Consider the following 6,000-nt stretch of genomic DNA (forward strand, 5'->3'; position numbering starts at 1 on the left):
GTTGCCACATCTGATTAGCACATGGAGGTGGTGGAGGCCAGAAAGGAGGGGGAAACTCCTCCTGGAAACATTCCTCGAGATCAGGATAAAGATTTCGAGGGATTATAGTGGAATTAGACTCTGACCCCTCATCTTTTTTTTTCTTTTTAGTTTTCTTTGGTGAATCTCTCTTACCTTCCCTATCTTCCCTTTCCTCTTTCGAGTCTGTCTGTAGTGGTTCTAGAACTGACCGAACTAGTTCAAAAGTCTCCCAGATCGAACTTGGAAACGAAGTTCCGTTGGCATGGAGATCACGGAGATCTTGACCAACTGCTTCCCATTTATCTAAGTCTAAGGTTCCCAGGGTAGGAAACCAAGAGCAATGGACCTCAATTACTTTGAGAAGTTCTTCCAACCTCTTTTCTGAGGCCCTATGTTGTCCTTTTTTAAGCAACTGCTTCAGCAGGCAAATATAAGGTCTATACTTGCTTTCTTTTTTTTTTCTTTCCCACAAGAAGGATACAAGAAGGAAAAGAAGAAACTTTCACTCAATATCCACTCTGATGCTCGGCGCCGAGGGAACTTAGCACCTGTCTTGGCTAAGGCTCAACCGTATAAATCCCGGTCCAGGTTGGGGAAACCCCCAAGTCGCCGTTATGCCATATGACAGAGTGACGGAACCGCGGTGACGAGCCCACTCAAGCCCCGTAATCACGAAGATCGTGGGACCATAACCATACACACACACTCCCACGCACTGTCACTCAAAGATAGATTGAAAAGTATTTAATTACTTCCTCTGAATAACCTTGGTTTAATACTCTGAGTCCATAAAACTACCCCCTTACAGGCAGCTGTCGCGCGACGGATGCTCAGAGGCCCCTCAACCGTACCTTCAGACCATACAACTCTTAGTTGTTCTTCTCTCCTCGGCCCCACGTTAGGCGCCAGATGTTGCGTCCTGCACAACACAAGCAGTGGGAAAGCGAGGGAGGCGGCAGAGGCTAAATTCTATTATAGAAATAAAGAGACCAGAGACACTGAATGCAGAGAAACCACAGAGGACCAAGGGACTCACAGCCTCAAGAGACTGGAGCCCCGAATCGGGTCGTGGGTACTTATTGCTTTGTTACAATAGGCATCACATGATTCTGGGCAGGGTCTGTAAAACTCTTACACCACTAATACAATTAGCATGTTCCCAATATCCAATCATATTGTCCCAAAGCAACCTGTGCATGCTGTCCCCATGTGAACAAGGTGCGGTGTATACAATCCCTGGGGGAGCAGGCCTCTCATGGCCATCATCCCATGAGCCAAGCGGGGCGTGAGATGGTTTCACTCAATTAATCATTCCTTAGCACAATAGAGTGCTGGTCACTTGAAGCAGGAGTCAGCAGCTCCCAGGAAACATTGGAGGAGGGGTAGCCCTTCCTAGTTTCAGAGGCTAACTCATGGGGGTCCCTGGGGTCCCGTCTGGCTTAAGTCGTCCCTCCCTTGAGGAATCTTACTCGTCTTTGACCGCAGACCCAGCATACTGGGACCAAGAGAGGAGACCTATAAAACTCAACCCCTAAGAGGGACAACCTGCAACCCTCTTTCCCTAAGGAAAGGATGGTAGGGACAAGCGGCTAGGCTGCTGTGTGACAACACTCCCAACCCCCAAACCCCGCCAATCTTGAAACAAAAGGTAAAGCTTGAGCAACCTTTGGGCCCCGGGGGTGTTGCTGCCGGCAACCCAGCTGTGATTGAGTTCACAACCTACACCCCTTACACTCCCACTGAGTTGCAGGAGCTGGGGAGGCGGTACAGACAGCGCCCTGAAGAGTCAGTCTCGGCTTGGCTGTTATGTTTATGGGATGAGAGAGCAGACAACATTCTCTGCTCCCCAGGCGAGATGGGAAAGCTAGCCTTCATGACAGTGCGTCTGTCCCTGCGACAAAGTTACAGAACTGCAACAGGTTGGCCCAAGACCAGGGCAACCATTCTCTAATGGCGTGGCTCACTGCTGCGGTACGCACAGCATGGGGACAGGCTGGTGAGCTGTCAGACACTGTGAGTCAATGGCAGTCATATACGGAACTTACTCAAATCATCCATGAAATGGGTTATGAGACATGCTATTTTCAACCCTGATATGCACAGGCCGGATGACGAGCTTTTTACTGCCAGCATGAGAGATCTGGTTTTGGATACTGCACCTGCGAGTGACTTTGGATCCTTGGTCACCATTCTTACGCCCTATGTGGGGTGACAGATCCGTGAAGTTACAACTGCCACGGCTACCCTAGGGGATGTTGAAAGCCGGAGGCAAAGAAGTTAGCAGTAGGTCCGTGCAGTTGAGACCCAGAAGCCCAAATCAAAAGTAAAGGGGTGAGGTCGCGGGCCTCAGAGAGTAATACACATGCATATGTGGCATGAGCTCGTGGCAGCAGGCATTGATCAAGAGAAAATAGACCGACAACCCAATGCACTCCTGCTGGAACTTTGGAAACAGTTGCGTCCGGAACAGCAATTCTGGAGAAGCCTAAAGGAGAAATCTGGGAAAGTGGGACCCGTGTCCCTCCAGGACTTCATACAACCGCTTGAGGCCGACTCCTTTCAGCTTGATTGGGATGGGGACAAGGTACCTGGTCAGAGGGGATGCGCAGGGACTGGAGGCCCCACGTGGAACTGTCCATACGTTGGTCCCCTTCTATGTGCAGAGGGTTTTAGCTCTAGATGACACTGGCGCAGACTGCAGTCTTGTTTATGGGAACCCAGAACTGTTCCCCGGACCAGCAATCTGCATTGATGGCTACGGGGGAAAGACTGACTGTGAAAGCTGTTTCTTTACCACTGGGTATAGGACGGCTTCCCCCTCATACCTACAAGGTTTATGTCTCCTCCATTCCGGAGTATATTAGGGGTGGACGTGCTACATGGCCTCAGCTTACAGACGTCAGTAGCAGAGTTTCGTCTCCAGATCCAGGTGGTGAAAGCAGTGACACGCAGGCATGCTCACCACCCTCCTCAAGTGTTGCCACAGCCCTGGCGCATGGTTACAGTGCGACAGTACCGCCTGCCAGGAGGGCAGGAGGAGATTGGTCGTACAATATTGGAATTGGAGAAAGCACATATTGTGAGGCCAATGCACAGTCCCTTTAACTCCCCAGTATGGCCTGTCAAGAAGCCAGATGGGACCTGGTGAATGACTGTGGACTTAAATAAGGAGACGCCACCTTCACACACTGCAGTGCCTTCAATTCACGATTTGATGGATCGTCTGACTGGCCACTTGGGAACGTACCACCATGTAGTGAAACTGGTGGATGTTTGTTTTTGTGTCACGCCCAGCCGCCGTGGAGAATATGTGAGACTGGCTGTGCCCAGAAAGAGTGGTGGTACCCTGAGAGTGCTGGCTGAGTCCAGGAAGTCTGGCTGTGCCCAGAGAGAGTGTTGGTGCTCTGAGCGGCCCTGGCTTTGCCCAGAGAGCCTGGCTGTGTCCAGGATATTGCATTCACCTCCAGGCTCCTTGCACAGGGCCTCTCGTGGAAGACGCTTGTCGCGTAGATTGTGAGGCAAGACCCTGGAGTGGTGGAGTGTGGTGACAGAGTCCCAGAGAGCAGTTTCCAGGCTCTGGGCCTCGCGTGGGGAGGTGCTGGTTCAGGTTGTGAATGACCATCAACTGTGATTGTTTGGCCATCAGCTGTAACCAGTTAGCCAATTGGCTACTGATGTAACTGCGGGGCTGCGTTGATTGGTTGGTTGGTTAGCAGGCAGAGAAGTGAATGGTGGACTGCAGATCATGTTGCTATTACTGCGTGTGTCTTGCCCGGCCGCCAGAGAGAATATAGTGGTATGACTCCCCTATCTATGGCTCCGTGAGTGTTCCTTTTTGGCCTAGCCATATCCCGTGTTCTTATGTGGAGAGCAGGACCAGAGGCCCCACAGGCCGCCCACCTGACAATTTTTAAAAAACTTTTTTTATGTTCACATATTATACAGTTTTGAATCATTAAAGCATATTTTAAGACTTTTACTATTTGCGAGAAGCTGGGACCCAAGCACCTGTCATGCCTCTGTGCTACTGCTGTCAATTATTTTAATTTTCTATAGTATTTAAAGCCAATAGTGCCAGGGGCAGGACTGGGCAGGAGAGGCTGAGTGTCTTGGCTACAATATGCCGTTCTACTCCCTGCAGCCCTCTACTCCAAACCTACCTCATGAGGCAAAAACTCCCCCAGAGGATTCTGGGAGTTATGGTTCTTACTGCCCTAGGTTCCTACTCATGCCAGCCTTGTTCTGCACCAATGTCCCTTACCCAAATTAGTTACTTTAAATTGGAGTGGTCTGTTTGTGTCATAACCGAGGGCTGTCACGTAAGCACTGGAGACAGGCGCTTCCTATTAGTGAGGACTGAGTCTTTCTGGCTGTGCTCATGCAGGTGTCTCTCTCTCTCTCTCTCTCCCCCCCTCATTCTCTGCCCCAGGACAGCCCAAAATGAATGACAGGGAGGACTTCAGGGAATTTTGTGTTTACTTAGTCTTGCATAAGCTCATTCCCAGCACCCTGAGTTGAACTTTTCTTCTCCTATCCTCACAAAACAGCGTTCTCTACTTCTCTAAACTTTTCTGGGGACTCTGGGGGCCAGAGAATTTAGACTTATGTCTTCAACTAGGCTACTGTTTCTGCCCCACAGGCCGTTTCTCCTGTTGTACTTGTGCAACCTCCACAGTTTGGATCCCACACTCCTTTGACTGGTGCCGGCAATAATACCTCTGCTCGGGGTCCAGTTCACTTAATCTTGGTTTCTGCTTTTTGCACTACTTCCTGTCTTGGCCATCACATGATGGTCATGTGGGAATCACATGCCAATCACATGGTGGTCATAGGGGAATCATGTGGCTACCACCTGGTGGTAATATGGGAATCACATGGCCATCACGTTATGGTCATGTGGGAATCACATAACCATCACGTAGCAGTCACATGCAAACCACGTGACAATCACTTGGCAGTCAAGTGGAAATCACATGGTCATCACGTGACAGTCATGTGGGAATCACATGGCAATCATGTGGCAATCAGAGGGGAGTCATGTAGCAATCGTGTGGCAGTCAAGTGGGAATCATGTGGTGGTCACAGAAACAGAAAGACTCATAGATACTGAGAACATTTGATGGACACCAGATGGAAGGGGGCTTTGGGTGTGTGTGAAAAATGTGAATGGATTAAGAAGTACAAATTAGCAGTTACAAAATAGTCATGGGGATATAAAGTATAACATAAGGAATATTCAATAATATTTTTCTTTTGTTTTGTTTTGTTTTTTTTTTAAATACTGTTTTATTACTACCAGAAGGAATGGGCTGCATGGGGTAGTGGGTGTGCTGGGCTCAGGGTGTGTGTGGTCTGTGAGGAGTGATGATGATCAGGAGGCTGGAAGGAAAGCTGTGGGTCTGGAGGCCAGCTCCAAGGGTTCCTCAGATATACTTCTGTGAACCAGAAAGGAGTTAGGGCAAGTTATCACCGTGCTATCTATAAGATTAAGGAATTCTTGAAAATCTAGCTGCCTATCACAATTGATGTCCAGTTTCCTCAGCATGTGGTCAAGGACACTGGAGTCCTTCTGGTTCTTTGTGAAGGTAGCCAGTTCTGTATTTATGAAGCTTAGCAACTCATTCTTGGAGAGATAGGACTTGTTACCATCCTTCCAGCATACCGTGTTTCCCTGAAAATAAGACCTAGCCAGACCATCAGCTCTAATGCGTCTTTTGGAGCAAAAATTAATATCCGACCCAGTATATATTATATTACATTACATTACATTACATTACATTACAATTACATTACATTACATTACATTACATTACATTACATTACATTATACCGGGTCTTATATAATATAAAACCCGACCTTGTGTTATAGTAAAATAAGACCGCGTCTTATATTAATTTTTGCTCCAAAAGGCGCATTACAGCTGAAGGTCTGATGAGGTCTTATTTTGGGGGAAATACAGTACTTCTGGAAAACAGCAA

This window comes from Rhinolophus sinicus, linkage group LG04 (genome assembly GCF_036562045.2).
Source record: "Rhinolophus sinicus isolate RSC01 linkage group LG04, ASM3656204v1, whole genome shotgun sequence".
NCBI classification, from domain to species: Eukaryota; Metazoa; Chordata; class Mammalia; order Chiroptera; family Rhinolophidae; genus Rhinolophus; species Rhinolophus sinicus.